General features: G+C 35.5%; 1 long non-coding RNA gene and 2 pseudogenes across 6 annotated transcripts in view; all 3 read left to right on the top strand.

The window, feature by feature from the left end:
- Positions 1-25,749, top strand: part of LOC141585095 (uncharacterized) — a 377,010-nt gene that overhangs the window by 36,728 nt on the left and 314,533 nt on the right. For all 6 annotated transcript variants that reach the window (XR_012518397.1, XR_012518393.1, XR_012518396.1 and 3 more), the window contains 3 exons: positions 6,856-6,963; positions 9,709-9,778; positions 21,880-21,982. This is a non-coding gene — a long non-coding RNA (uncharacterized LOC141585095). The remainder of the gene's footprint in view (positions 1-6,855; positions 6,964-9,708; positions 9,779-21,879; positions 21,983-25,749) is intronic.
- LOC101046413 (large ribosomal subunit protein uL2m pseudogene) lies at positions 14,803-16,174 on the top strand (annotated as a pseudogene).
- On the top strand, positions 15,942-16,035 carry LOC120365157 (U6 spliceosomal RNA; annotated as a pseudogene).

Below are 25,749 nucleotides of genomic sequence, written 5' to 3'. Positions count from 1 at the left end.
AGATTTAAAGCAATGTCTAGAGGAAAATTTATAGCACTACATGCCCACCTGAGAAGTGAGGAAAGTTCTAAAATTGACATGCTATTGTCAAAATTAAAATAACTAGAGGAGCAAGATCAAATAAATTCAAAAGCTAGCAGAAGACAAGAAATAACTAAGATCAGAGCAGAACTGAAGGAGATGGAGACAAAAAAAAAAACCTTCCAAAAATCTATAAAGGAGCTTGGTTTTTGAAAAGATCAACAAAATAGATAGACTGCTAGCCAGACTAATTAAAAAGTAAAGAAAGAAGAATCAAATAGATGCAATAAAAAATGATAAAGGGGATATCACCACCAGATTCCACAGAAATACAAACTCTATGCAGAGATTACTACAAACAACTCTATGCACATAAACCAGTAAATCTAGAAGAAATTGATAAATTCCTGGACACTTACACCTTCCCAAGACTAAACAAGGAAGAAGTTGAGTCCCTGAATAAACTAATAACAAGGTCTGAAGTTGAGGCAGCAGTTAGTAGCCTACCAACCAAAAAACATCCAGGTCCAGATGGGTTCACAGCCGAATTCTACCAGATGTACAAAGAGGAGCTGATAGTATATCTTCTGAAACGATTCCAAACAATACAAAAAGAGAAAATACTCCCTAACTCATTTTATGAGACCAACACCATCCTGATACCAAAACCTGGCAGAGACACAACTGAAAAAGAAAATTTCAGGCCAATATCCATGATGAACATTGATGGAAAAATCTTCAATAAAATACTGGCAAACCGAATGCAATGACACATCAAAAAGATTATCAATCATGATCAAGTAGGCTTCATCCCGGGGATGCAAGGCTGGTTCAACATATGCAAATCTATAAATATAATCCATCACATAAACAGAACCAAAGACAAAAATCATGTTATCATCTCAATAGATGCAGAGAAGGCCTTTGACAAAATTCAACAGCCCTTTATGCTAAAAACTCTCAATAAACGAGCTATCAATGGAACGTATCTCAAAATAATAAAAGCTATCTATGATAAACCCACAGCCAATATCATACTGAATGGGCAAAAACTGGAAGCCTTCCCTTTGAAAACTGGCACTAGACAAGGGTACCCTCTCTCACCATTTCTATTCAACATAGTATTGGAAGTTCTAGCCAGAGCCATCAGGCAAGAAAAGGAAATAAAGGGTATTCAATTAGGAAAGGAGGAAGTCAAATTGTCACTATTTGCAGACAACATGATTGTATATTTAGAAGACCCCATCGTCTAAGCCCCAAATTTCTTAAAATGATAAGCAAAATCAATGTGCAAAAATCACAGGCATTGCTATACACCAATAACAGAGAGCCAAATCATGAGTGAACGCCCATTCATAATTGCTACAAAGAGAATAAAATACCTAGGAATACAACTAGCAAATGACGTGAAGGACCTCTTCAAGAACTACAAACCACTGCTAAAAAAAAAAAAAAAAAAGACACAAACAGATGGAAAAGCATTCCATGCTCATGGTCAGGAAGAATCAATGCAGTGAAAATGACCATACTGCCCAAAGTAATTTATAGATTCAATGCTATCCCCATCAACCTACCATTGCCCTTTTTCACAGAACCGGAAAAACCCACCTTAAACTTCATATGAAACCAAAGAAGAGCCTGCAAAGCCAAGACAATCCTAAGCAAAAAGAACAAAGCTGGAGGCATCATGCTACCTGACTTCAAACTACACTGTAAGACTGCAGTAATAAAAACAGCATGGTACTGGTACCAAAACAGAGATACAGACCAGTGGAACAGAACAGAGGCCTCAGAAGTAACACCACACACCTACAACCATCTGATCTTTGAAGAACATGGCAAAAATAAGCAATGGGGAAAGGATTCCCTGTTTAATAAATGGTGTTGGGAAAACTGGCTAACCATGTGCAAAAAGCAGAAACTGGACCCATGCTTTACACCTTATACAAAAATTAACTCCAGGTGGATTAAAGATTTAAACATAAGACCTAACACCATAAAATCCCTAGAAAAAACAGGCAATATCATTCAGACATAGGCATAGGCAAGGACTTCATGACTAAAACACCAAAAGCAATGGCAACAAAAGCCAAAATAGACAAATGGGATCTAATTAAACTCCAGAGTTTCTGCACAGCAAAAGAAATTATCAATAGAGTGAACTGGCAACCAACAGAATGGGAAAAAGCTTTGCAAGCTACTCATCTGACAAAGGGCTAATATCCAGAATCTACAAAGAACTAAAACAAATTTACAAGAAAAAAACAAACAACTCCATTAAAAAGTGGACAAAGGATATGAACAGGCACTTTTAAAAAGAAGACATTTGTGCAGCCAACAAACATATGAAAAAATGCTCACCATCACTAGTCATTAGAGAAATGCAAATGAAAACCACATAGAGATACCATTTTATGCCAGTTAGAATGGCTATCATTAAAAATCTGGAGACAACAGATGCTGGAGAGGTATATATGTGCCACATTTTCTTTATCCAGTCTATCACTGATGGGCATTTGGGTTGGTTCCAGGTCTTTGCAAGAGACAAACACTTTTATACTGTTTTTGGGAATGTAAATTGTTGCAACCATTGTGGAAGACAGTATAGCAATTCCTCAAGGATCTAGAAATAGAAATACCATTTGACCCAGCAATCCCATTACTGAGTATATATATACCAAAAGGATTATAAATTGTTCTATTATAAAGACACATGCACATGTATGTTCCCTGTGGCACTGCTTACAATAGCAAAGACTTGGAACCAACCAAAATGCTCACCAAAAATAGACTGGATAAAGAAAATGTGGTACATATACACTATGGAATACTATGCAGCCATAAAAAGGATGAGTTTATGTCCTTTGCAGGTACATGGATGAATCTGGAAACCATCATTCTCAGCAAACTGACAAAAGAACAGAAAACCAAACATTGCATGTTCTCACTCATAAATGGGTGTTGAACAATGAGAACACATGGACACAGGGAGGGGAACATCACACACTGGGGTCTGTTGGGGGTTGGGGGACTAGGGGAGCATTAGCAGGGGGTAGGGAGGTTAGGGAGGGATAACATTAGGGGAAATACCTAATGTAGGTGAAGGGGGAAATGAAGGCAGCAAACCACCATGGCATGTGTATACCTATGTAACAATCCTGCAAGATCTGCACATGTATCCCAGAACTTAAAAGTATAATTTTAAAAATTCTTGAAGCAAATTATAATGATAACAACATATCAAAACCTATGAGATACAGCAAAAGTAGTACTAGGAGGGTAGATTATGATTATAAGGGCCTATATATATATATATATAAAAAGAACAAAACTTCAGATAAGCAACCTAACAATACATCTTAAAGAACTATAAAAGCAAGAGCAAACCAAACCCAAAGTTAGTAGAATAAAATGAGTAACAAAGATCAGAGCAGAAATAAAAAAACAATACAAAAGAATAATAAATGAACACTTCTTTGAAAAGATAAACAAAATGGACAAACTTTTAGCCAGAATAAACAAGAAAAAGAGAAGACCCAAATAAAATGAGTTAAAAAAGAAAACATTACAACCAGTAGCACAGACGTTCAAAGGATCATTAGAGGCTACTAGGAAAAACTACACGCCAATAAATTGGAAAACCTAGAATTGGATAAATTCTTAGATACACACAACCTACACAGATTGAACCATGAAGAAATCTAAAATCTTATCTGACCAATAACATTTAACAAGATCAAAGTCATAATTAAAAGTTTGCCAGCCAAAAGTCTGGACACAATGGATTCACTGCTGGATTTTACCAACACTTATCGTAGAACTAATGCCATTCCTAATCGAAGTATTCCAAAAAAAGTGGCAGAGAGTATACTTCTATACTCATTCTCTGAGGGCAATGTTACCCTGATACCCAAATGAGACAAAGACATATTAAAAAGAAAAGAAAGCTAAAGGCCAATACTTTTGATGGGCATTGATGCAAAAATCTTCAACAGAATACTAGGAAACTGAATTTAATAATACATGAAAACAATTGGTCATCATGAGCAAGTAGGATTTATCACACAGATGTAAGGATGGTCCAATATCTGCACTTCAATCAGTGTGATAAATCATATCAACAGAATGAAGGGCAAAAACCATATTATCACTTCAACTGATTCTCAAAAAAAAGTTTGTTAAAAGTCAACATCCCTTCATGATAGAAGCTATCAAAAAACTGGGTACAGAAGGAACATACCTCAATATAATAAAAACCATATTTGACAGACCCACAGGTAGTATCATAATCAATAGGAAAAAATGAAAAGCCTTTACCCTAAGATCTGGAATATGATAAGGATGCTGATTTTCACCACTATTATTCAACATAGTACTGGTAGTTCTAGCTAGAGCAATCAGAATAGATAAAGAAATAAATGGCATCCAAATTGGAAAGGAATAAGTCAAATTATCCTTATTGGCAAATGATATGATTTTATGTTTGGAAAAACCTAAAGACCCCATTAAAAAGTATTAGATCTGATAAACAAATTCAGTCAAGTGGCAGGATACAAAATCAACGTACAAAAATCAGTAGCACTTCTATATGCCTACAGTAAACAATCTGAAAAAGAAATTTAAAAAGTCAACCCATTTACAATAGCTATAAATAAAGTTAAATACCTATGAATTAACCAAATAAGTAAAAGTTCATTACAATAAAAACTATAAAACATTGATGCAAGAAATTGAAGAAGACAGAAAAAAATAAAAAGCTATTTCATGTTCATGGATTGGAAGAATCAGTATTGTTAAAATGTCCATACTACCTAAAGCAATCTACAGAGTCAATGCAATCCCTACCAAAATACAAATGACACTCTTCACAAAATAGGGAAAATAATCCTAAAATTTATATTTACTCGCAAAAGACCTAGAATAGCCAAAGCTATCTTAAGCAAACAGAACGAAACTGAAAGAATCATACCACCTGACTTCAAATTAAACTACAAAACTATAGTAACCAAAACAGCGTGCTACTGGCATAAAAATAGACACATAAATCAATGGAACAGAATAAAGAACCCAGAAATAGATCCTTACATATACAGTGAACTCATTTTTTTACAAAAGTGCCAGGAACCTACATTGGGCAAAGGACAGTCTCTTCAATAAAGAGTGCTGGGAAAACTAGATATCCATATATAGAAGAATAAAACTAGACCTCTAACTCTCACTATATATAAAAATGAAATAAAAATGGGCTACAGACTTAAATCTAATACCTCAAACTATGAAATTATTACAGGAAAATATTTGGAAAACTTTCCAGGGTATTGGACTGGGCATAGATTTCTTGAGTAATATCCGACAAGCATAGGTAATTAAAGCACAAATGGACAAATGGGATCACATCAAGTTTAAAAGCTTCTGCATGGCAAAGGAAATGAAACAATCAGCAAAGTAAAGATACAACCCTCAGAACAGGAGAAAATATCTGCAAACTATCCATCTGAAAAAAGATTTATAACCAGAGTATGTAAGGAGCTGAAACAACTTAGTAGGAAAACATATAATAATCCCATTAAAAATGGGTAAAAGATCTGAATAGAAATTTCTTAAAAGAAGAGATACAAATGACAAACAGTTATATGAAAAGATGCTCAACATCGTTGATCATCAGAGAAATGCAAATCAAAACTACAATGAGATATCACCTCACCCCAATTAAAATGGCTTTTACACAAACAGTAGGCAATAACAAATGCTGGTGAGGATATAGGGACCGGGGACATTTTGTACATTGTTGGTGGGAATGCAAATTAGTGCAGCCACTATGAAAAACAGCATAGAGGTTCTTCTAAAAACTAAAAATAGAACTATCATATGATCCAGCAATCCCACTGCTAGATATATCCCCCAAAGAAAGGAAATCAGTGTATTGAAGAGATATTTGCACTCTCATGTTTATTACAGTACTATTTACAATAGCCAAGATTTAAAAGCAACCTAACTAACAGATGAATGGATAATAAAAATGTGGTACATACATAAAATAGAGTACTATTCAGCCATTAAAAATGAGATCCTGTCATTTGCAATAACATGGATGGAGCTGGAGTTCATATGTTAAGTGAAATAAATCAGGTACAGAAAGATAAACTTTGCATGTTCTCACTTATTTGTGGGAGCTAAAAATTAAAACAATTGACTTTATGGAAATAGAAAGCAGAATGATGGTTACCAGAGGCTGGGAAAAGTAATGGGGCATGGGTGGGGGCAAAGAGGTATGGGGTTAATGGGTACAGAAAATAGTTAGAAAAAATGATTAAGGTCTACTATCACAACAGGGTGACTACAGTCAATAATAATTTAATTGCACAATTTAAAATAAAGAATATAATTAGATTATAAGACAGAGTATAAATGGCTGGAGGTGATGAATATCTCATTTACTCTGATGCGATTATTACACATCATATACATGTATCAAATTAAACCATAAGCCCCTTAAATATAATATAACCTCCTGTGTACCCACAAAAATTAAAAAAAGAAAGAAGAAAGAAAGAAGGCTAGTCTGAAATGATATGTTGTAAGTATAAAATATACACTGGAGTGCAAAGACTATAAAAAGCAAAATATGCTGTTAATAACTTTTATATTATTTGCTTGTTGAAATAACATCATAGATGTTAGATGAAAATATATTATGAAATTTAATTCACCTGTTTCATTTTACTTAAAAAATGCCTACTAGTAAATTACATATGTGATTTACATAATGTATTTATTAGGAAGCACTGAATTAGGTCATTCAAAACAATCCTGCCTTTCTTTTTCCTTTCCCAGTTTCCCTCAAAAGTAAGGATGACCATAGGATCCAATTCTGGTCAATGAGACCTGAACAGAATTCTGCTATGGGTATTCTGGGAAAATTTTGTTTTGTTTTAACTCCTGGTAAGTATTGAAACTGCATTGCCCTTTTGTTTTCCAGCTTCTTTCCCCATTGAATTGTGGAGATGATGGCAAGATCTACTTCAGTCATTAAAAAATATTTTAAAAACATTTTGAATGATTCAATATTATGACAGAAAGGTGAATAGAATCACATTTTTGTCTTGACAATATTGATTCATTGCTACTATATAAGAAAAATGGCATCCTATTTATGTAAACTATTTGTTCTACATTATATTTCTGAGAGCCAGACAAATTATCAATTAATACAATTGTATCTAATATTATCCTCAGGGTGGAGTAGATTGTGTGGAACCATTATGCCTGTTCTCAGCACCCTCTGACTGCTATGTGTTTATATCTGCTTTTTAAACAATAATTTTTAAAAATTATCTTTTGTTGGGTACAGTATTCTGTAAATACCAATTAGGTCAAGTTGGTTTATAGTGTTGTTCAAGTCTTCCCTATCTGCATTTTTATCCATTAATTTGATTAGTTATTGAAAGGGAGGTGCCAACATCTCTAGCTATAATTGTGATTTGACTACTTCTCTCCTTGGAGCTCTATCAGTTTTTTTGCTTCATGTATTTTGAAGCTTAGTTATTAAGTACATAAAAGTTTGGTATTGTTATATCCTTCTGATTAATCAATGCCTTTTCTTATTATGAAATGACCTTCTCTATCTCTGATAATATATATATTTTAAAAATCTACTTTGCTAATATTAATATAGTCACTTTAACTTTTTTTTTTGTTCAGTGTTATCACAGTGTATCTTTTCCTGTAGTTTTACTATTAACCTATTTATGTCTTTTATATTTAAAGTGAGTTTGTGTAAGCAACAAGTGGTTGGGTTCTGCTGTTTTACTCAAACTGACCGTATTGGCTGCTAACTTAGGATGTTTAGGACATTTACATTTAATGTGATAATTGATGTGGTTGGGTTTAAATCTGCCTTGTAACTATTTGTTTTCGATTTTCTTCATCTGTTTTCCACTTCTATTTTTCCTTTTTTTTGGTTTGTTTTTATTTTATGTTGAATATTATTTTATCCTTTCATTTGTTGCTTATATTACCTTAATTCAGGAAGACTACAAATCTCTACTTGTTTCTCTTCCACGGGGTCATGTCCTAGAAACTTTTTAGCCAGTAAACTGGGGCAATAACAGGGCTCAACTAATTTGTTTCTTGTCTCTCAGAAATTAGTGTCTTTCATTGACTAGTGTTTGATGTCTTGCAAACCATTCTCATGTATTTTGTCTGGTTTTTGAGTGGTTTCAGGTGGGAGGGAAAATTTGGTCTGTGTTACTACATTTTCACTGGAAGTGGAAGTCTCCTTCATTATACTTTTGATATAAGATTGATTACATACAAAAAATTGACATGTAAATAATGAAATGTGATTATCTGCTTTACATTTTCTGTTACCTCCTTTCTTTTCCAGGGGTGTGTAAGCTTTCACTTATAATGGTACAACTGTTTCTTCTCTTTCTTTCATAACACCACCACCAAACAATTCAGATATTCTGTAATTCCAACTTTAAAAATATACCCCAACTTCATCACATCTACTGTCAGAGCTTCCCAGATTAAGCCACCATCATCTTTGGAAACTACTGCAACTGTCACTTGTTTCCTGCATCTATCTCTCAGCTCTCCCAGTCTGTCCCTAAATATCAACTAATTTTTTCTTGTTTTTAAAATTCTACTATAATTTGTAGTGATATACATGTATATTTAATATACCATTCTGTGAGTTTTAACAAAGGCAGATATAAACATTTCTATCATTCCGGAAAGTTCTCTCGTGGCCCTTTTTAGTCAGTTTCCACTCCACCCACAAGAGACAATAACTGTTCTGATTTCTATTAGATTAATTTTGATTTTTCTAGAGTCACTAATTATGTATTATTTTGTGTCTGGTTTAACTCAATATAATGTTTTTCAGATTCATTCACATGATTGTGTATATTGGTTGTGTTTCTTTGTATTTTTGAGTACTAATCCATTGTATGACTACACAATACTTTATCATTCTTTTACTATTTAGTACCTAGGCTGTTTTCAGTCCTTGGCTATTATAAAGTTGCTATAAATATTTGTATAAAAGTGTTTTTGTTAACATATCCCTTTATTTTTCCTGAATAAATATCAAGAATTAGAAATTCTAGGTCATTGTGTAGGTATATGTTTAACCTCACAACAAACTGTCAAGCCATTTAAAAAAGTGATTGTACCATTTTACTCTTCCATTGATGATTTATAGGAGTATATACCACTTCATATCCTTTGCAACATTGGATATTGTCAGTCCTTTTAACTTTAGCCATTCTAATATGTATGTAGTACAATCTAATTTTGATTTAAGTTTCATTTCTTAATGATGTTGAATCCTTTTTTATATGCTTAATGACCATTCATATTTATCCTTAATAAAGTCTCTTTTCAAATCTCTTGCTCATTTAAAAAACAAGGATGTGTGGTATCTTTTTATTATTGAGTTGTAGAAGTTTCTTACATCATCTAAATATAAGTACTTTCTTAGATATATTTTGCAAATATTTTCTCCTGGTCTGTAGCTTGCTTATTTTGGTTGGTGTACTTTGACAAGCACAAATTTTTGGTTTTGTTGAAGACCAACCAATTTATCAATTTTTTTTATTTCATGGTTATATTGTCTGTGTTGTGCTACAAAATCCTTGACTATCCCATGTCATAAAAATATTATGCTATGTTTTCTTCCAGAAACTTTATAGCATTAGTTTACATATGGATATTTGATTCATCTTGAATACAGTTTTGCATATGATATGAGGTAGGTTTACGATTTTATTTATTTCCATAGAGATATACAATTATTCCAGCAACATTTTAAAAAAAGAATTTGTTTCTTCACTGAATTGTTCTTGATGCCTTGGTCAAAGATCAGTTGACCAGGTAACTGTGGTTTTGACTCTCTGTTCTGGTCCTTGGTATATTTGTGTATCCCTATAGTGATACTACACTCTTTTGACCACTGTTGTTGCTTCATAGTAAGTCTTAAAATCAATTAATGTAACTTCCTCATTTTTTTTCTTATTTTTCAAGATCATTTTAGCTCATCTAGGTTGTTTACATTTCCATATACGTTTTTGAATCAGCTTGTCATTTTTTTTTTCTTTTTCTGAGACAAGGTCTTGCTCTGCAACCCAGGCTGGAGTGCAGTGGTACAGTCATGGCTCACTGTAGCCTCAACTTCCCAGGTTCAAGGCATCCTCCAACCTTAGCCTCTCTAGTAGCTGGACTACAGGTACACATTACCACACCTGGCTAATTTTTTTATTTTTTGTAGAGATGGGGTTTAACAATGTTGCCCAGGCTGGTCTTGAACTCCTGGACTCAAGTGATTCACCCACCTCAGCCTCCAAGAGTGTTGGGATTACAGGCGTGAACTACAGCATCTGGCAGCTTGTCAATTTTTATTAAAAAAGAAAAAAACTCCTTGGAATTTTGATTCAGATTACATTTAGTCTATTGATTAAATTTGGGGAGAATTGCCATTTTTACAATATTGAGTTGTCTGATTTATTAACATAGCTTATTTCTTTACTTATTTAGGCATTCTTTAATTTCTCTCAACAATGAGCTTTTGTTTTTCATGAGGAGGTCTTAGATACTATTAAATTTCTCCCTATTTTATATATTTTTGTTATTATTGTAAATGGTATATTTCAATGTTCTTATTTTTAATGTTTGTTACTAGTCTATAGGAATGGAATTAGTTTTTTTGAACATTGACATATCATGTGACTTTGCTTAATTCACTTCTGGCTCTAGTAGTTTTATTCATTTATTTTTTAGATTTCTTAGAATTGTCTACATACACAATAATGTTGTGGCAAATAAAGACAGGTTTACTTCTTCCTTTCCAAAATGTATGCTTTTTTTTTTCTTGACTTATCACAGTGGCTAGAATGTACAGTACCTTGCTGACTAGAAGCAGCAAGAAAAAACATCCTTGCTTTGCTTTCAATCTTGAGGCAAAAGTTTTCAGCCTTTTATCATTAAATATGATGGCAGCTTATATTGCTTCATAAAATGGTCTGCGAATTATTCTTTTCTCCTTTATTTTCTGGAAGAACCTGTGTAACATCTGTGTGTGTGTGTGTGTGTGTGTGTGTGTGTGTGTGTGTGTGTTTTCTCCCAATGTTTAATGGAATTCACCAGTGAAGCATTACAAGTTTCAATTGCCTAAGTAGCCTTCAAAATCTGTTTCTCCCATCTAGCAAAAGACTGTTCGATATTTGGGCTTTTTCCTGTGCTGGGTTGAGAAAGTGCCCTCAGACAGAAAGCTAGGGAGAATGGAGGGTTTACTTTGTGTTTTCCTGAACTCAAGGATTATAGCCATGCAGGCCTGGTTGTACAATGTGTGGAAACCTTTGCTTCATATTTTGTCCAGTTTTATGGTTTTGTATGTCTGAAGCTGAAAGCCAGTGACCACTTTTTGAATCATAATCAGAATTGAAGGCTTAGAGTAATGTTTTGTAATGAAAAACACACTGTGTCAGTCTTTGGCTCCAAATTCACCATCCAAGTGGAGTGCCACCTTATTCCAAGCAAAATTCAAAGTATTTTCTATGGTCAATAAGACCACACATGAGCTGGCCCCCTACTACCTATCTTATCTACTGCCATCCTTCCCCACACTTTGCTCTAGCCATGCTGGCCTTTCTACTATTCTTTACCATATCAAGCTTTTCCACTTGTTTGCTCTGCCTGTAAAGCTATTCCCCAAGATGCTCCCATGATTTACTCACTCACTTTATTTGTGTCTCAGTTCAAATGTTGCCTCCATAGTGTGGCCTTCCCTGAACATGTGACAGAGAAGTCTTGCATCCTTTTCATACTGTATCATCTGATTGTGCTGGACATACTTTCATAAGTCTTAGCACTTTTTGAATGTATACTATGCATTTTATACCATCTTTCTGACATTTACAACTTCCTGTTGCAACTTTTCAGCTGTTTTTGTAGCTCAAAATAGCCATAGACAATATTTAAATAAATGGGTGTGGCTATGTTCTAAAACAATTTTATTTACAAATAAAAGTGAGCTGTAGTTTGCCAACTCCTGGTCCAGACAATCAATACATTGTCTCTGACTTACACGTATATGACCTAAAGTTATCTCATATATAAAAATGACCTTTTTTATAAGCATGGTAGCTTATCCACTATGGTTATACACAGCCCTTGTATAATCTCCAGACCTCCTGTAGCTTCTGCTGCAGAAAATCTGTACTTAAAAAAAAAAAAAAAATCCTTGTTTTTTTTTTTTTTTTTTTTTTTTTTTTTTTTTTTTTTTTATAGGAGCTCATGCCTCAATCCTATGGTAGAAAAATACTTTAAACTTTTTGAAAGACTTTAAAGGTAATGTTAAAAATGTCACTCACTCACATTTTGGACTTCTGTGTATATATCAATTAGCAATGCTTTCAGCTGCAAGTAACAGAAAACCAGACCAACAATGACTTAATCATCAGTACAGTTTTTGTTTTCTTAATGAAAGTCTGGAGGTAGGTGGCAGTTTAGTGACTTAATGAGGACTTCGGATCTTTTCATTCTTCTATTCCACCACTCTCAGCTTGTTGGCTTTTGTTTTCCACCTTAAAGCCTCAGGAGGACAAGATGCTGCCACAGCTTCAAGCATTGTTTCCTTATACAAGTGTGCAAAGCAGAAAGGGAAGAAAAGGGTCAAAATACCTTCTCCTTACATCCCTTCTCTTTTATCATAAAAGAAAATCTTTATCAGAAACCCCCTGGCAGACTTGTCTTGCTTCTTACTAAGATAAACTAGGTCACTTTCCTCTGTTTAGGTCAATCACTTGGAAAAGGAAATGGAGGTTCTATGACTACCTTAGTTGAGGAGTTGACAAACTATGGTCTGTGAAACAAAGTGAGCCTTGGGCCTGTTTCTATAAATAAAGTTTTATTGGAACACAGCCCTACCCATTCATGTTTATATTCTCTATGGATATTGTTTTGCTGCAAAAGCAAAGTTGATTAGTTGTGACAGAGGCATATTTACTACTTAGTTCTTTACAGAAAAACTTTGCTGTCCTCTTGCTTTGACTATAATTCATGCCCTAAGGCTAGCCACAAAATCAGGAGTCTTTAAACAAAAAGAATCAGGAGTAGCTCTTAGGAAGACAACTCATAGTGACCCCTATTATTGTTTATAATCATTTATTTGGTATGCTAATGCAAATTCTAACACATGTCTAACAGATGTACTTTTTGAAAGCTCTTTTTCAAATTGTCAGTTTGAGAACTTCACCTCTTGTTTCTGTTGTCATTCTACCCAAACCTTAATAACACCCCTAATGTCTGATCTCCTCTCTCCCAAAACTTTCTCTCAGGCTTTAGGAATTTAAGATTTCATCAGAGTCGAAGGCTCTGGAGGGAGTATAGTATAGGATTCAATTATTGAGTAAAACTGAATTTCAAACTTTTTTATTCTGTAACACATGATAAGGGTGCCTCTCTGCTTTGCACAACTCTCTGTAGATTTCCTCCTCTGGCAGGGCACTGTGGGTCTGGCCAGTGTTTTCCTTGGGGTCTGAGTTGTTCTCCTCAGAGCTGAGGAAGAACACTGGAAAAAAGTGTCCTTTAGAGATTTAGAGATATTGATAAGCAAGTAGAAGATACGATACCAAATACTGGTTAAGAAGATATGTCAATCTTTCAGAAAGTTTGAAGCAGATGAAAGGAGATGATGGAGGCATTTTCTGAGCTATATCAAGTTCAGGTTCCGTAACTATATGTGCAGCTTGAGTTGTAGCCAGTTATAGGAGCCTATGAGAATACATAGTTTTTTCTTTTTTAAAAATATATATATCACTACACAATTTCCTCCTCCTTTACCCTCCCAGATCCTACAGCTTTTCATCTAGGTATAACAACAGGTGTGTTTAAAAATAGAGGCACTGGGAAAGGAAAAGGGGTCTGGGATGTGAAGGAGACAGTTTTACTTTTGTTCAACAGCCACGAGAAATTAGTTTCAGCTTTTCAGATCTAAGCTTATCGAGAGGTTTAACCTGCAGTTTGATGAAAAATTCAACCAGTGTGAAATTCTGAAATAGAGAATATCTATGAGTGAGGATATACAGACCTTCTACGATCCGTTTTGTGGCTGAAACTCTGATTCAAAGAAAATACAATTCAATTGAGTTTGTGCCTCCCCTTTCTTGGGAATAATAGCCCTGTAGGGCAGGGGAGGATAAATAAGAGCTTCCAGGGTTAAACTTAAAAACGGGACTGTTTAAGCCCTGGACCTCTCAGGCCTCCCATGTCCCCATGCTCATGCCCTCTCTACTTGGCTGTCAAAGATCTGCTCTTGCTGCACCGTCACTCTCCACTCCCCTACCCCTGCTCAGTTGGCTTCAGTTTATCCACCCTCCTGTCACTGCAGCTGCTACCATTTCTGTTCTCAGAGAGGTGTGGAGGGGTTTCCTCCTCACCACTGCTCACAGCTCTGTTTTAGGATCCCTCTGTTAGCCTGCCTCTTAGCTTACAGGCATTCTGCCAAAGCATCTGGAACATTTCCTAAAGGAGGGTAGAACTGAATTTGAGTGACACAATCATATGTCACCTAAAACATTTTCTTCTTGCCTACTAATAATAGGTATCAGTAGGATTCTAGACATCTTGACCCTCTCCTACTTCAGGTGGGATCTAAAGAAAAGGTCATCTTCTTTTTTCGTTTTGGTGGAAGGGTATCCATGGTGGTTTCTTACATTTTCCATCTCAATATTTCTCTCAAGAGCACTAGCAGTGGTGTGCTGAGCCCTGGCTGCCCTGATGGCCCTGTGGGCACTGACCCGTGCTCTGTGCTCTCTGAGCCTGGCCCCTACCACCATTACCACTCCTGTCTTGAGTCTGTTCCCTGCCTCCCAGATGATGAACGATGCCTTCCTCCAATGGCCCTCTGCCTTGATGTTGTTCCCCTGCCACCAAATCCTTACTTCTATGGCCCTTAGTACCAACTTGGTGTCTTGAAAGAGTCATACAAAATACACCATTAAACCAGTGAAGATGAGGAAGTCTGGGGATGGAAACCACACAGGCCAAATCTGGTAGATGATATTGGCAGGGACCACAAGCAACATTATCACATGATTGACTTTTGTATTTCTGGCTTGAGGAGAAGACCAAGTCAGGACCCTTTGAGGGGAAGGTTATCTAAGTCTGCTATGATCCCTGTAGGTCAGCAGACATAGCTCTGGTTGCTGGAGGCAGCCAGAAACACGGGATTATCACTACAGAAAACATGCAGGCTGGAGATACGATCCTGAACTCTAACCACATAGCTGAATCGCAGTTGCTGCTTGGGAAGGTGATGCATGTCCACTTGGGGCTCTGCCTGTGGGGAGCCTCATCAACAACATGGAAAGTGAGCCAGACCTGGGTGCCCAGTACATCTGAACTGCAGGGACATGTGGTGTGCTACTGCAGAAGGTGAATGGCACAGCCATTATCCAGCTGCCCTCTAAGAGGCAGATACAGGTGCTGGAAACATACATAGCAACAGTAAGGCTGAGTATCCAACACTGATCATAACAAACGGGTCACTGGCAGGGCAGGCCACAACCACTGGCTGAGGAATAGGCCTTCCAGTGGGCCATGGTACCACAAGGGATGCTGGGCTGGCTGAAAGATTTGGCCACTACCCTTCATGAAGAGTTCTATGAAGCTGCCTTCTGCTGCTACCCAAACATGATATCCCTGTACTGTAATAAAATGCCTTCCTCTCCTGAAAAAAAAAAAAAGTAATAGCAGGTTCTTGAGCAGCTAGAACCCTTGGAAACCTGTTGTTTTATCCCAAGTTTCCAATATGAGTATAGCAATTAGATTCTCCTTCCCATTTTTTCTCTTTCCTTGGCCCTCAAGGTGCTTAAAATAAAGCCATTAATATTTCATGTTAAACCTTGGTTTTTATCATGCTCACTTCAGCAGCACATATACTAAAATTGGAATAGTACAGAGAAGATTAGTATGGATGACATGCAAATTCATGAAGTGTTTCATATTTTTTAAAGAATGAAATACTGTTATTTACAGCAACCTGGAGGGCAATATGTTAAGTGAAATAAGCCAGGCACAGAAAGACAAACACCACATAGTCTCATTTATTTTTGAAATCTAAAAAGTTGTTCTCACTGAAGTAGAGAGAATAGTGGTTACCAGAGGATGGGGAGGGTAGGAAGGAGAGGGAGATGATGAGAGAGTGGTCAATGTGTACAAATTTACATTTAGATAGGAGGAATACGTTCTCATGTTCTTTTGCATACTAGACTGGAGATGACAGTAAAATAGCTAAAGGAGAGGTTTTTGAGTGTTTTTATCACAAAGAAATGATAAATGTTAAAAAGTGATGGCCATATTAATTACCCTGATTTGGTTATTACACAATGTATACATATGCAATCAAAACATTATGCTGTACCCCATAAATATGTATAATTAGTATGCATCAATCATAAATTAAAACTTAAAAAAACCTTGGTTTTTATGCTATTGAAAACATAGCTCTATGTATTTTCTAAAATGCCACCTATATCCTTCCTATTCAGAGCATTTTGGCTTTAACACATATCGGTCAACTTTGGACTATAGAGGAGGAGCTAAAAGATGAGGGGTTGGTTTTGGAGGTAGGGGAGACCCAATGCTCGTGGCTCTGGGATTTAGTCATTTGTTTACTTATTGGAATTTTAAAAAATAATTGCAACTTTTATTTTAAATTCAGGGTATACATGTGCAGGTTTGTTACATGAGTAACATGATGCATGATGCTGAGTTTGAGGTATGATTGATCCCATCATCTAAGTACTGAGCATAGTACCCAATAGTTAGTTTTTCAGCATTTGTCCCCATTTCTCTCTCCCTATCCTCTGTAGTGGTCCTTAGTGTCTAGTAGTAAACATTTGCTATGTCTAAGATTGTATGTTAATGATACTGGAGATTACACATGTGTAAGAGGCATAGCTAATGCTTCAAACAGTATAGAGAAGGGAACTATTTATATAAAACTGAGAGGAGTTAGAATAAAACCTATGTACTTAGATTATAAATTTGGAAATCTTCTCTAAGGAGATGATATTTGAAGTCTCTTACAAAAGGCATTCATTTAGTCATCAAAAATTTGTTAAGTACCTATGTGGTAAATACTTCTAGGTCTTATAATAATTAAATATGAGTGAATGGGAATTGAGAGTTATTTGTTAATGACTGTAGAGTTTCAGTTTTATAAGATAGAGAGCTCTGGAGATGGATGGTGATGGTGGTTGCACAACTGTTCTTTTTTTTTTTTTTTTTAGATGGAGTCTTGCTCTGTCACCTAGGCTGGAGTACAGTGGCATAATCTTGGCTCACTGCAACCTCTGCCTCCTGGTTTCAAGCGATTCTCATACCTCAGCCTCCTGAGTAGCTGTGATTACAGGTGCCTTCCACCATGCCTGGATATTTTTTTTTTTGTATTTTTAATAGAGGCAGGGTTTCACTGTGTTGGCAGGCTGGTTTCAAACTCCTGACCTCAAGTGATCCTCCCACCTCTGCCTCCCAAAGTGCTAGAATTACCAGCATGACCCACCACGCCCAGCCATAACTGTTCTTAATACCACTGAGCTACACATTAAAAATGGTTAAGATAGTATATCTTATATTATGTATATTTAAGCATGATAAAAATTATAAAAGAAAAAACAAAATAAATGAATAAATAATTACAAATATGAGTAAAGAAAAAAAGACTTTTGCCCTCTATGGAGCTCATAATCTAGCAGAGGGCAATAGACACTATATATCATATTATTTATACATTAGAAGGTCATAAATTCTACAGGAAAGGTAAGGGCAATTAGGCATCCAGAGGTGAGTTGCTATTTTAAATAGAATTGTCAGAGTAGGCCTTCTTACTCTTTGACCAGAGACATGGAGATGATGGAATTAGCCATATACATATCTGGGTTCCAAAGCAGTGAGAACATCCAGTGCAAAAATCCTAAGGTAGGAGCATGCCTGGCATATTCTAGGGATGTCAAGGAGGCCAATGTGGCTGGGACAGGGTGGGGGCAGTGAGAGAGAGGTAGGAGTTGAGGTTACAGAGGTAAAGGGAAATATGATCATATGGGTTTTTGAAATCATTGGAGGGACTTTGATTTCTACTCTGAGAAAATAGGAACCATTGCAAAGTTTTAAAAAGGAGAATGGATGATGGACATGTTTTAAAAGGATAATTATTTACAGAGAGAATAGACCCAAGAGAAGAAACAGGGGACCTGCTTAGGAGGCTGTTGTATTAGTGTTTGGGTGAAAGATTGCAGTGGCTTGGACTAGAGCAGTAGCAGTATCTGTGGTGGGAAATGGTTAGGTTTTTAATATATTTTAAAAGTAGAGCTAACAGAATTTCCTAAAGCATTGGACATAAAGAGGAAGAAAGAGGAGTCAAGGATGACTCTAAAGTTTTTGACTTGAGCACCTGGATTGTTGGGAGTGCCATCATAGGAGCAGCTTTGAATGAGCAGGTTTCTTTATGGGGAAGATCAGGAGTAGTTCAGTTTTGAACACATTGAGTTAGCTCTGTTATTACAATTTGGTTTTTTAAGTTGCACAAGTGAGGGCCACGGAAAGCATGAGTCAATGGTATAGTATCTTTTACATAGTATTGGCTCAGAGTAGGTGTGTCCTTTTAGATGTGGAAGGAAAAAGAGGATGTAAGATTGTAAGAGCTCTGTCACTGACTCATGCTTTTCATGACTGTCACTTGTGCAACTTAAGAAAATTAACTGTAATGATAACAGAGCTAACAATATTAAGCTGTTACTATGAACAAATAGATGACATGTCAACTTATGCTAATGCAGATAATCGTAGGAAATGTTAAATTGCAGTTAGAGGGCAGTGAGATTCCCATCCAAGTTCATGGAACCTGACTTCTGTCTTGGGACTGAAGGCTGAGAACCCTGGAGTGTTTTTTAGTTTACAAATACCCCTGGGCCTAGATTATTATCCTTACAGCAGTCTGAGCAGTGAAATTGTCCCTTTCATGCTCAGAAGTTGGGAGTGGCTTGCCCAAGATAACATTAATTGAACTCCAGGTGCTTTTTTTTTTTTTTTTTTTTTTCCTGACTTCAAGGCCAATGATTTCTCAATGTTCCCTGCCAACTAACTTTTCACTTTGATCATTTAAAAACTTACGAAAATGTTAGAATAGTATAGTATGATGAACACTAAATACTTTTAACCTACTTCACCAACTGTTTATTTTGCCACATTTGATTTATGTCCTTACAAACACACATACATATATACATACACGCAAACACACACAGGAGTTTTTTTAGTGACCTTTTAAAAAGTAAATTGCAGGAATTCTGTCACACCCTAGTATATTTAAACTGCATCTCTTGAGAATAAGAGCATTCTAGAGAACCCACAGATAAAATCACAGACATACAACCATTTGATCTTGGACAAAATTGTTCAAAATAAGCAATGAGGAAAGGACTTCCTACTCAATAAATTATGCTGGAATAGCTAGCTGGCCATATGCATCGGAATAAAACTGGACACCTACTTTTTACCATATACAAAAATTAACTCAAGATTGATTAAAGCTTTAAACGTAAGACCTCGAGCTATAAGAATCTTAGAAGAGGGCCGGGTGCGGTGGCTCACGCCTGTAATCCCAGCACTTTGGGAGGCCGAGGTGGGTGGATCACGAGGTCAAGAGATTGAGACCATCCTGGTCAACATGGTGAAACCCCGTCTCTACTAAAAATACAAAAAATTAGCTGGGCATGGTGGCACGTGCCTGTAATCCCAGCTACTCAGGAGGCTGAGGCAGGAGAATTGCCTGAACCCAGGAGGCAGAGGTTGCGGTGAGCCGAGATTGCGCCATTGCACTCCAGCCTGGGCAACAAGAGCGCAACTCCATCTCAAAAAAAAAAAAAAAAAAAAAAAAAGAATCTTAGAAGAAAACATAGGAAACATCAATCTGGCCATTGACCTTGGAAAAGAATTTATGTTTAAGAATTTATGATTAAGAAGAAAGAATTTATGATTAACTTCTCAAAAGCAATTACAGCAAAAAAAAAAATTGACAAATGAGACCTAATTAAACCAAAGAGCTTCTGTACAGCCAAACAAAAAACAAAAACTATGAACAGTGTAAACAGACAACTCACAAAATGAGAGAAAATATTTGCAATCTATGCATATGACAAAGGTCTAATATCTAGTTTCTATAAGAAATTTAAATAACTCACTAAGCCAAAAACAACCCAATTAAAGAGGTCAAAAGACAGAATGGACACTTCCCAAAAGAAGACACACAATTGACCAACAAACATGAAAAAATGCTCCACATCACTAATCAGAAGAAGTGTAAACCAAAGCCACAATGAGATACCATCTTACACTAGTCAGAATGGTTATTACTAAAAAGGCAAAAAACAGCAGATGCCAGTGAGGCTGCAGAGAAAAGAGAACACTTACACACTGTTGGTGGGAATGTAAATTAGTTGAGCCACTGTAGAAAGCAGTTTGGAGATTTCTCAAAGAACTTAAAAAAGAACTACCATTTGACACAGCAATCCCATTACTGAGTATATATCCAAAAGAAAATAAATTGTTCTACCCAAAATACACGTGCCCTCGTATGTTCATCACAGCACTATTTATAATAGCAAAGACATAGAATCAACCTAGGTGCCCATCAATTGTGGATTGGATAAAGAAAATATTATATATATATGTATATATATATATATTTACACACACATACACATATATATGGCTTATATATATGTGTGTATATATATACATATGTGTGTATATATATGTATATATACACATATATATACACATATATATATACATACACACATATGCATACATACACACACCATGAAATACTATGCAGCCATAAAAATAACTAAATCATGCCCTTTGTAGCCATATGAATGCAGCCGGAGGCCATTATCCTAAACAAATTAATGCAGAAACAGAAAAACAAATACTGCATATTCTCATTTATAAGTGGGAGCTAAACATTGGGTCCACATAGACATAAAGATGGCAACAATGGACACTGGGGACTACTAGAGGAGGGTGGAGGAAAGGTTGAAAAACTACCTATTGGATACTATGCTCACTACCTGGGTGATGGAATCAATTGTACCCCAAAGCTCAGCATCACACAATTTACCCATGTAGCAAACTGCACACATACTCCCTGAATCTAAAATGAATGTCAAATTTTAAAAAAATGAATAAGTATTTTCTTCTGCAAAATACATCTTTTGATGCCTAGGAAAACTGATAATAATAATCCAAAACCACCATTTAATATACCATCTATATCTAAATTTCCATAACTATCACCAAATGTCATTTATAGCTGTATTTTTTTTTTTTTTTGGTATAGGAACCAATCTAGGATTATGTATAGCATTTGAGTATGGGATCTTTCATCTCTTTTACAGGAATAGTTTCCCACTTTTTTTCTTTTTTCTTTTCATGCTATTTTTTTTTCTGAAGAGTCTAGGTCACTAATAATAAAAAGTGTCCCAAATTTTGTATTTGTTCAATAGTTTTCTCATAATTAGATTTAGGTTAAAGTATTTTTGGCAGGAAGAGTACACAGGTGAATGACAGGTTGCTCCATTGTTGGCGGTACTGAGTTTGGTCACTTGATTAAGAGAGGTACTGCCAGATTTCTTCATTGTAAGGGTAAGCTTTCTACTTTTGAATTGATAAGCTATCTGTGGAATGATACTTTTGAGTCCAGTGTTTTAGCATTTGTTGATAATTCTTGCTTGAATTAATTACTACATTGGTGAATACAAAATTCTCATTGTCTCCCTATGCTGCCTATAGATGTGGAGTTCTGTTCCTGAAGCTGTACTTCCAGTATTCTGAAGCCAGTGTGTGTAGTGTGCTTCTCTGTGGATACCATGATGCAGTGTGGAAAGAACAAGAGGTGAGTCATAAAATCAGATAACAGATAAAATGGCAGATCAGGTACTGACGGTGTTCCAGAAATGCTGGGCATGGCATATTATTAAGAAGCATAAGAGCTAGTTTGGTGATACTGAAGTTTCAATTCTGTATTTTCTAGGTGGTCACAATTTCTATTTTTCATTTGTCAGCTAAGTTTCCTTTCAAAATAGTTTTTTTTTGGGGGGGGAGGGAAAATAATTAAATGAACAGATATTTGATAGAAATCTATTTTTAACCCCTTTGTTATAGTTTTCTGTTCTGTTTGCATTTTTCCATTTGTTTTTTCTTCTCTTCTTCTTTTTTTAGAGACCTTTTTTCTTTAAAAAAATCTGCTCAAAATTTCCCTCTGAATTTTCTATTTTCTCAATTTACCTCTTCTAATTAATTGGACTCTACTTTTTCTTCAAGTTGATCAGTGCTTTCTGCTCTTCTAGGTAGGATGAGGCCTTCAGAAATTATATGGCAACTTTTAATTCTCACATGTGATGCCCTAGGTTCAACTCTTCATGTAATAAAACATCTTATTTTAGACAATATTTATTTTAAAAGATATTACAACATATTCTCAAACAAACATTGATGAGCTTAGTTGTCTCAGTACTACTCTGGCTATTTTAAAATACGTTATTTTGTTAACCACACCCTTTCACCTTTTATAAAGCTGAAAAATAGGAAGTGCTGCTTCTTTTCATTTTTTGTCTTGGTAGTTTCTAACCACATTTTTGCACTGTGGTTTCATGTAAGCAGTTGTTGTTAATCAACTGATAAGTGTTGTTATGTACAAAAGTTCTGCTTATGAGGTATGGAAGTGAGTGAAAGAACATTTGAGACGATGTATATTTAACTCTGCAAATAACATGCTCCTATGGAATAAAAGACAAATGATTTTCTCTAACTTTATCATCTATCCAACAAACAGCCCTTTGGATGTTCAAAGATTATTGTCATGATCCACTTTACAGTTTAATGGTAATACTATATGACATTGTATTAAATAAAAAGATGTAATATTGATTGATATGATTTTTAAATTCAATTATCTGAACTGAAGTTAGAAATTAAGCTCACAAACAAGGATGGGAGAAAGGCTTCTGTGGTGGCAATTGTCAATGACTTTCAATGGTTTAGAAGAAAATTGCTGAAGGAGACTTTGGCTCTCCTTCAGGGATGTCCTTGACCCTGCACCTGCCACATCGTTTTTCCAGACAAGGAAGGCTATTTTCTTCCAAATGTGAATTTAATCCCTGTGTAAACCTTCTGAGGCTAGAAATTTAGGCACATTATATAGGATAAATGATATTTTAGAAGAACTTGTTGTTTGAAAAAGATCGGTTTTCAGCCTGTTTAATATATCAAGAATTTCCTAAACTTAATTGCGCCTGGAAAATATTCTTCATACTGAATAACCCCCCCAAACACAAAACAGGTTAAAACAAAACAGTGGCGCTTGTATTCTGTAGAATGCATTTTAGAAATTGAAATTTAGTGACTTTATTTTGGAAGTTAAGGTCTATACCAGATAGCTTTTGAAAGCACCTTCAATCCTAACAATAAAATTCCAGCATAATATGTTAGCAAGATCTTGTGTTCAACATTGTGTTATAATATACTGTAGATACACTTTTGCTGTAAGTAAAAAAAAATGTCGTTTACTAATGTAAATGCAGTTTTAAGGGGAATTAAAATTAGTTTTCGTTGCATGATATTTTATGGATGACTAAAAATGAGCTCATTTTAAGTGGAAAGACTGGTTTTATGACTCAAATATTTTTATTATAATTTAAAAAAGCATTTTCTTGTAGTTTTTTGAAATTAAAAAACAAGAAAAAGCCAAAAGCTACCATTGAAGATTTTCTGATGTCCAGCTGGCACTTTTCAGATGAAACTTTGAGAAACATTATTGTGATCTTTTAAAATAATAAAATGCTAAGATAGTGCTATTGTGTAGTCAAAATGTATAAGCAATTGGTAAGAACACAAATGCTACAGAATAGTTGAAAACATATAAGACATTTATTTTGTTTCTTAGAATTTTTTTTTTTTTCATCAACCCTTGTTTCTTGGTCTAAACCAACCCAGGGACCAAAGTAAGATTACAATGACGGAAAATAGGAATTCTCTCTCTCTCTTTTTTTTTCTTCTGTGTCTTCTTCTTAAGAAGTACAGTCCTCCTATACTCCTCTCAAATAGTTATGGACATCCCTAGAATGTGGTCTCACAATGATTGGGAGCTAGTCCTTTTGACTTCTATGTGGGTTACTTCATTTTCTTCCTTTTTAAGTCATTGTGGTGATGACATCAAAAGTGGCAATTACGTCACCCCTACTCACAAAGTCACTGATGTTAAAGTTACTAACATCATCCTCTTTAGGTTGCTGGAAGTTGTTGCTGTTGGTCAATGTGGATAAGTAACAGCTGCATCATCCTGCTATTGCTAAAGTTACCTACAGCGATAATGAAGTTGACCAGCATGCTCAATGACCCACTGAGATTTTGGTGGGTAAAGTTGCCTCTTCTTTTTAGATTTTACTCATCACAGTATACAGGACTCCATGGGGCTTAGCTGAAGAATTATTAGTGGCCATTATTATATGATTGGCTTTTAATTTTCTCTGCCCTCAGGATGAATTCTTTTCCTGTAGACATACCACCTCTCAAATAAATAACAGCTTAGAATTCCTGTCCTACAAGTTTTTCAAGTATGTCCAGACATAAATATTTGCCAAATATATTAAGAAATATCTAGCAAATTTATGGGAAGACCAGTTATATTCAGCAGAGAACAATTAAAAAAGAGAAACTAACTGACTCCATAATGCCAATAAAGTAAGTTTGTGTCATTAGACTCCAAAATTACAATGGTCTTTATTTAATCACCAAAATTCTTATTGACATTGTTTTCTTTATTCTTAACATTCCTAATGTCTCTTGATGACTTTTTATTTCTGTTGATTTGAATATTTATATATTCAAAATCATCTTGGGCATCATAGCTCTAGATCTGGTGGAATACATTTCTGTAATAATTTTTAGCAATATGAAACATTCCTTGAAATCCAGTGTTTCTATGGAATCTCTTAGGTGAATACAGTGAAGAGCATATTTTTGAAGATTAATTGTAAGAGATGTTACAAATGTTAGTTCTCTTGTTTAGAAGAAGTTACAGAGTCCTGGCCAGGTGCAGTGGCTCATGACTGTAATCCCAGTACTTTGGGAAACTGAGGCAGGTGGATTGCTTAAGCCCAGGTGTTCAATACCAGCCTGAGCAACATGGTGAAACCCCATCTTGACAAAAATAAAAAATAAAAAATTAGCCAGGCACAGTGACATGGACCTGTAGTCCCAACTACTTGGGAGGCTGAGGTGTACGGATCACCTGAGCCTAGGGAGGTTGAGGCTGCAGTGAGCTGTGATCATGCTGCATTACAGCCTGGGTGACAAAGTGAGACCCTGTCTTTAAAAACAAAAAAAAAAACCCTACACACACACACACACACACACACACACACACACACACACACACAATTATGGAGTCCTATGAAATGAAGGGAAATCTTTGAAAGGGCAGGTGGGTTTGAGGCTGGACCACAGACATATTTGGAACTAGGAACTCAAATTATGTTATCATTAATACATTGCTGCTGATACTTTTGTGTCCTAGAAAACATATTTGCCAACAGTACTTGAATTTTACGTATGACCACTTTAGCAATCTAGACTCTCTCAGTTCTATTTCTAAAAATCCCT

This window comes from Saimiri boliviensis, chromosome 7 (genome assembly GCF_048565385.1).
Source record: "Saimiri boliviensis isolate mSaiBol1 chromosome 7, mSaiBol1.pri, whole genome shotgun sequence".
Lineage (NCBI taxonomy): Eukaryota > Metazoa > Chordata > Mammalia > Primates > Cebidae > Saimiri > Saimiri boliviensis.
This window is presented reverse-complemented; position numbering and strand designations above follow the sequence as displayed.